This window comes from Chenopodium album, chromosome 18 (assembly GCF_948465745.1).
Source record: "Chenopodium album chromosome 18, dcCheAlbu1.1, whole genome shotgun sequence".
Classification (NCBI taxonomy): domain Eukaryota; kingdom Viridiplantae; phylum Streptophyta; class Magnoliopsida; order Caryophyllales; family Amaranthaceae; genus Chenopodium; species Chenopodium album.
In genome coordinates, this window is record NC_137851.1 from 41,130,812 (window position 1) to 41,138,882 (window position 8,071).

The following is an 8,071-nucleotide window of genomic DNA, read 5'->3' on the forward strand; positions in this document are numbered from 1 at the left end:
TTGCTGTCCTTGTTGGTCATTGTCTTGCTGCCCCTGTTCTTCCATTACTTTATCATCAGATTCATCATACAAGCCATAATCTTGCATGTGTTCTTCATAATCATAGTACAGCTCTGCTAGTTCTTCTTCAGTTAACAGTTGATCAACCTCCAAAAACACCCCTTCTTCTAACTCTGCCATGACTTTTACTACACATGAACTTTTTCTAGCTCTAGGTTGATGAAACAGGAGTCCCTGCCGGTTTTTTTTTTTTGTGAAGAAGGGGCGTTCCTGTTAGGCTCTATGGATGATGGAGGTGCCAAGCCAATGAAGCGTCTGTCAATGTGAAGATCATGTGCAGCACTGACTGTAGTTAGGATAATTTTTTGGATATTTAGGGAATTAATCACTGTGATTAGTACTAACTTTTGGAAAACTAATGGTGTAAACTTAACATTTTCATGGCTTGTCTTTTGGGAGAAACAATGAATGCTTGTGTAATGAATGAGGCTCCTTTTATATGCCTCTTAAATGCTCTTCTTAAATGCTGAAATCTGTTTTTTTTTTTTAAAATTTTGGTGGGAGTTTTGAATCTCCAAAAATTTCAAAAAGTTTGAAAATTTGGTGAAATTTTAAGAGGGAAATTTTTTTCCCTCAAAAACTGACAGATTTCCCCACTCAAATGCAAGTGGGGGGGTCAGCCTTTCTCTCTCCTCTACTTTAATTAAATCATCTAAACTTCCACTAATTTTCACCCCTCAAATTTTGCATCGTAAACCGTAATCTGCTCCAAAGTTGCAGATAACATTTAACGGAGGTAGTATATAACAATGTATAATGACGATGATATTCCACCCGCATCTTTTTGTTAATCTTTGTCATAATAGTAAATCGTAGGGGTTAGTTTTACACTTTTACAATACTCGATAGCTATGATAGAATTATATACAACTTTCATAGACTAGATACGTGTATATTCCTTCATAATTCAAGGGATTAGTGAATATATTTCCAACACTATAACAAAAAGAAATTCCTTGGATGTAGGAAAATGATAAATAGGCATTATGGAAGTCCACTTTAATGCACATGAAGAGCCCCATGTTACTTTTGGTCCCATTGTTGATGGTTAAAGAAGTAAAAGACAATATAGTAATGGTACTTTTTTGCCTTTTAACTTAACTGCCCTTTTACTGATACAACCAACTTCTCCCAACCATCAAGGGGTAAAACTGAAACAATGTATGTCAATGGCCTACGTATGCTCACATGCCTTTAGTGTGTAAATTTGCGTTGAAAGGCGATATGATATGATATGATCAAGCCCTAGTAACTATCTTTAAGCATTCATAGAGTACTTTATATTTGGGTCTTGCCATTATAGGCTTCAAGTTCAAGTTCAATACGATGTATCTTTGAAATAATGTTTCAAATATAATTAAAAATAATAAATATTAATATATGAACTAGTATAGGTCCCGTGCAACACGCAATTTTATTAAACACAAACTTTTATATGTGGTTACTTTGTTAATGCTATAGGGGTTACTCACTTGGTCAAGGATTAATAAGTCGGTTCGGGGTTACTCATCGATCGGGGGGTTAATCAGCCAGTTAAGGGTTACTAAGTCGATTAGGGGTTACTCGGTCAATTAGGGGTTACTCACTCGGTCAGGGGTTACTAAGTCGGTTAGGGATTACTTGGTCAGGGGTTATTAAGTCAATCAGGTATTATTCGGTCGATCAGAAATTACTCGGTCAGAGATTACTCGGTTGGTTAGAGATTACTTGGTGTGTGTCAGCAGCACACAAAAGTTGTTGATTATTAAATTAAACTTTTTAAAGAATTATAAAGATTTTTGTAGTTCATCCACTCTTTATTAAAAGAAAATAGATTAATATTTTCAATGAAAGTATAATTTTAATAATAATGGCCCTTGCCATTGATGGTAGCATGTCAGTTATTCAAATATTGACAAAGAGAGAAGTGTATCAATTATTCTGAAATTTTTTATATACACCCGGGTACAAGGTGCACCCAATGACCCAACTAACCCAAAGTTATTTTTTGTTTTTCATTTGTTAATTAAATGAACAATAATCATCTAAATGAGAAATAAACGCCTTTACTACTACATTTCTGATCTAATGCAACCCCTGAATCCGTTGTATTAGACATTAAAAACCGTTGTATTAGACCTAATGCAACACCCCTGCACCGTGGCTTCTGCTGGCGTGGCGTTAGGCATAATGCAACGGCATTTGGTATCTAATGTGGCGATATTTGTAATCCGTTGTATTAGATTATACCTAATACAACGGCCTCCTCTATTAGTTGCATTAGAGTATTTTATAAAAATCATCATGAAAGTGAGACATGATGCAACGGATTGGCTAACACAACGGTATATATTGCATTTAAATTAGGACCTAATACAACGGCTATATATATATATATAACAATATCTCCAATTATTCATAACAATATATATGTAAAAATAGCACCGTACACCCAGATTTATATAACAATATCTCCAATTATTCTGAAACAGAGGGAGTATGAAATTATATACTACCTCCGTTTCGTATTAGTTGCAACTTTGGGTATTATTTGTGAGATATATAATATTCCAAAGTTGCAACTAATACGAAACGGATGTAGTATATTACTTGTATTAGTCATTGATATATATTGAATTGGAGAGTATGTGATAAAATGAAAATCGAATGATTTTAATAAGGTACGATGAATGTCATCTAACAAATACAAATATCACTTAGGAAAATTTGACTTTTGCTACCACCAAAAGTCCATGTTTTGACTTTTGCTACCCATCTAATTTATTTTTTATTTTGCTACCACCAAAAATCACATAATTTAAATTTCACTACCACTAAATGGAATTCGTTAGGGTTCCGTTAAGTTTATTAAAAAAAAAAATTAAAAAAATAATAATAAAAAACCTAGCCACCCTCAACAGCCAGCCCCCTCCCGTCAGCCACCTTTCCCCAGCAGCTTATCCCCCTTCCTTTTCCCCTTCTTGTTGCCCCAACCCCGACCCCCACCCCTACCCCGAATCGGAAACCACCAGCTGAAGTCCAACAATCATGACCTTTCTTCGTTGAAGCTGGAATTACATCAAAATCAATCCAAAATCCAAATGAAATTAATTTAAAAATTAAATTAAAAAAAAAAAAGCCAAATCTCAGTGAGTCTCATCAGAGCGAGCTTTCCGGGGATAGAAACTTCGGCGGAGGAAAACTTTTCTGATGACTGGTAAGAGTAGATGCCCCCAATGTCGATGAAATAGGAACCGAATTCGATAGCGGAACGTACCGAACCGGATCATCATCATCCTCCTCATCATTTATGCTTTCTTCTAAGCTATCATCTACACCAATTCCACCGCCGTCTTCTCAATTACTCCTTGTCTCTGTCGCAGTCTCTATGCCAGGTCATCGGCCGCTTTGAGCGCCAGCCGCCGGCAGGGGGAGGGGTGGCTGATGGGGAGGGGGCTGGGCTTCTTTTTTTTTTTTTTTTTTTTGGTGGCTGGGTTTTTGTAATTCTTAATTTTTTATTTTTTGGTGGTTGACGGGGAGGAAGTGAGGGTGGCTGAAGAAAAAGGAGTGGCCAGAAGGTGACAGTGAAGGTGGCTGGATCTCACTAACGGAAATAGTAACTGAAAGTGTTAAGTGGTAGTGAAATTAAAATTATGTGATTTTAGGTAACTGAAAGTGTTAAGTGGTAGTGAAATTAACATTATGTGATTTTAGGTGGTAGCAAAATAAAAAATTAAATAAAAAAAATTAAATGGGTAGCAAATGTCAAAACAGGGTATATTATTTTTGAAAAGGACAATATTAGTAAAAATGTACAAAAAAGGTTAGGTGAAAATAGTATAACCTTAATGTATTAAATAGTGTTCTTTAAGGATTTCGTCGAAGGACACAAAATCAAATCCATGTTGAGGAAGTTGTACATCTTCACAATCCCTAACAATAGTCCTATAATAGAAATTTACTTTATAGGCATGGTTAATAGCCAAACGTTTGCCAAATATTATTAATCACAAGACCTTCAAATCATTGAATGGGTGATTGTTTGATACTTGCTCGTATTTTAGATCCCTGCATGTAAACATGATCATATAAAAATCAATTTTACATTATAATGTTTAAAGTAAACATATTACTTTCCTCATAAAAAAAAAATATTACTAAAAGTAAACAAATCTAAAAGACAAAAATTATTATAAACCTATAACAATGTACCTTCTCATCAACTAAAATTAACTCAAGCGAGTTAATTTTTTTTTGGATTGGAATATTCAGGTTGGTACCATAGCCTCACAATTCGAATTTTTATTCTCCATGATTCTATAAGAGGGGTGAGGTCAGATATCATAGTGAATGTCATTTTGAAGACCAATATAATCTCTATGTAGTATAGATAATATGACCTAGAAATCTTCACACGCACACGCACACGCACACATATGACCTTGAAATGAAAATTGTAAAGACTTATATGACTATTTTTATATCTATTATTTATATAGATGATAATACAAAAAATATTGTATCTTATTTTATTATTTGAATATTATGATTTGATTTTAATATGTGGCAGAATATTATACTTGACAATTTTATGTAAATCATTTATATAGATGCTTGTATCATGTTACCATTATATTGCTAGACTTTTTTTTATTTGAGGAATAATATTGCTAGGCTTTACTATAATGGATGTTCTAACCATTGTGCTCGTATCATGTAGCCCTAAATATAATCTTTTGCTCATTATGTCGAAATAATATTGCTAGACTTTAATATAGTAGATGCTCTGACCATTATCACAACCATCTATTATAGTTACTGATTACATTCTGAGCAAATTAAGAAATATCACTCTATATATGCTATTGACAAAGGCAATTTTCCAAAATATAATCCTAACACTTTCTTTTTATTTGAGAAACAATAGTGCTAGTCTTTACTACAATAGAATTTACTATAATAGTTTACGTAGTTATTTAAAATAAGATATTTAGAATATTTATTTTTATAGGGAAATATAAATGTATAATTAAAAAAAAATTAATTGATGACAAAGAATCATAAAGAGACATTTGTCAGTCTCACATTGAGGCCCAGTGGTGGAGCCAAAATTTTCAAACTAGGGGGGCAAATGGAAGACGTCGCATGATGTAGAAAAAATGTTAGGAAAAAAAATGACACAAAGATAATTAAATAGCTGAAGTTCAGGTTGTTAAATACTTGACATGTAAATGGTTATTAAGTAGTAAAAAAAAAATGATGATTTCCTTCGGATTTCATTCTTTCTAGTAGGAATTTTCGAAGATTGAGTTGTTTTCATGTTGCCTTACACTAGTTTGAATTAGGTGAATCATTTGACATGTCATGAATCAATTACCATATATAATTTCACAATCAAATTGTTATCAAATAACTTTAAATAATTAGTAAGTTAACAACCGAAAAACCTTAATATATTAATAGAATGACATATTTTTATAATATCTAATTCAAGCAATGTGGGATTTAAATTTTAACATACACCTCAAGTGATAATCCAATATATACATATAATATTTTATCATTCAAACAATTAGAAATTACTTTTTTTTTTTCTTTTTCTTTTTTTTTTTTTTTTTTTTTTTTGAAAAACCTGATTTTTTTTTTTTTAAGTGGGAGGATAGTTGTACCCCCTCCCTCCACCAATGATGGAGGCGCTTGAATTTTAGTATAGTATCTATAGATAGATATCACATAAAAGATCACAAAATACGACGGGAAATATAATGCTAAATATATTTAAAAGATGTAGACTCTTATATCCTTATTACTTCGTCCCCTCTAATAGCACTAGCTATGTTTTTTTTAGGATGCCCACCCGATTCATCGGAGCTTAGCTCCGACTACATCCGGATCCGATTCAGGTAGCACCTTTGTCTTATGGTGAGTGAGTCTCCCAATAAGAGTTTCTGCATATAGTGAGGCTCGAACCCGAGACCTCTTTAAAGTGACATCAAGTTGCTTACCACTTGAACCAACTCTTATAGGTTAATAGCAATAGCTATGGCTCTCCACGATACTCCATCTTTTTATTTTTAGCCATTGAGCTAATATTATTTTGTCCCCTCTAATAGCACTAGCTGTTACTAATATTTTCATTGAAGGAGATGATTTACTCATTATTAATTTTTTACTGGGACAAGTCTGCAATTTGTGGAAAATCCAGCTGCGATGATGTCAAGAGTTTGATGAGTCATTTCACCAAGATTATTTTCTCTATCGGCATATCTACACGGAAGCTAACAACGAAGCAAATTATGTTGTAGCGATTCATCTTCGTCCAACCCCATCAAGATATGGATTCATTATTAGATAGTAATTTAATCTTATATAAAGCAAAAACAAAGGTCAAGGTGATACATGTTAAATCGTTAATAGTGCAAAAGTTAAATTAAATCAGGCATATATCTTGAAACGGGGAAGTACCTAGAGGCCTATAAGAAAGAGTCAAAAATCATTTAACTTAGGTCATCACTTCAAAGTCTTAGTTAGTCCATGAAGTCAATCTTATTATACCCATTCCACCAATTGGAGACACTCGTAGCAATAGGCTCATAGCTAGTCTTCACGCATTCCATTCATATATTTGACATATAGGGAAATTCTCCGTTTAGTCATATCTCTCTCACAATTGCTTTGGTAAAGAATACCTTCAAATTATGAGATAGATTGTACCATCTTTCAATATCTGACCACCTATTTTAATAATTATAAACAAAAAAACGAAAAAAAAAAAAAAAAAAAAAAGGGAAAGGAATTCCGATCCTAATTAATCTCATTGAAATTAGTAAGTACTCTGTATTATAACTTTAAAGACAAGAAATGACACTATACTACAAGTTACAATTTCTTAATCTTACTTGAACACATAATGTAATTCCTGTTTGTTCCTTAATCATTAGCCATACTAGTTGAAAATCAATTTTAAGAATCTTCAAATACTTACCGATCTAATTGTTGATTTTATTTTTGAACTTGTTAGGTTTTTTTTTTTTTTTTTTTTTTTTTTGAATTTTTGAAGAAAACTTGTCAGATAGATTTATCATTAGGCGTTTAATGGAAAGGTCAAATTAATTAATGGAAAAATCTCCAACCAAACCCAGCAACTCAATAACCCCCCCCCCCCCCCAAAAAAAAGAAAAAAAAAATCGCCCAAAAAATCCTGGACACCTTGAGCTTTTGTAATTTTGTTCTCTATATTTATACATTACTAGGTTAGGTCCCGTGCCATGCACGGTAATTTTTTAAAAAAAAATGTCTAAGTTATGACTTTGTAAAATGAATTTATTATGAAAGAGTCTATTATTAGAAAAATAGATATTTTTAAATACTCATATATGTATATTTATATATTTCATTCACTTATATATTTATATCATTTTCTTCTTGTTAATCAAAGGAATATCTTAAAAATATTGTATAACCCGTAAATAGATTGCCTTTTTACACACTACTATTAATTCTCTCTTATGCAATTTTTTTTTTTTTACAATAATTAACTGACTTAAAATATTTTTTCATAAATTTCGAGGCAAGTTTTTCATATATACACAATTAAATACAAAAGTCTTTAATTAAAAAAAAAATTCCTTGTTGTAATAATGGTTCAGTAGTACATAATACTATGCATGTCACAAATTATGTTAAGAATTTGATATTTTTTTTTTATAGTTTTTTTTACTTAAGTTTATTATTTATGATATCAATATATTTTGTGGAAGAAGACGTTAAATTTTTTTATTCTTTTGTTTGTATATAAGATCAGATTTGTTTTCTAAATAGATTAATTTGTTTTTTTTTAAAAAAAAAAAAAAATAACTATAGGTACACCAGGATTGACACGTGTCATTGCATAGATTGTTATTGATTGATGATTTGTTTATTTTTATCTTTATATTTAAGTGGGTGCCTTATAATTAACAACTCAAAAAAAAGAAACAATTATTTACATATGTCCTTTAAATCTACAAACTAAAGGCAAGTGACCCACAAA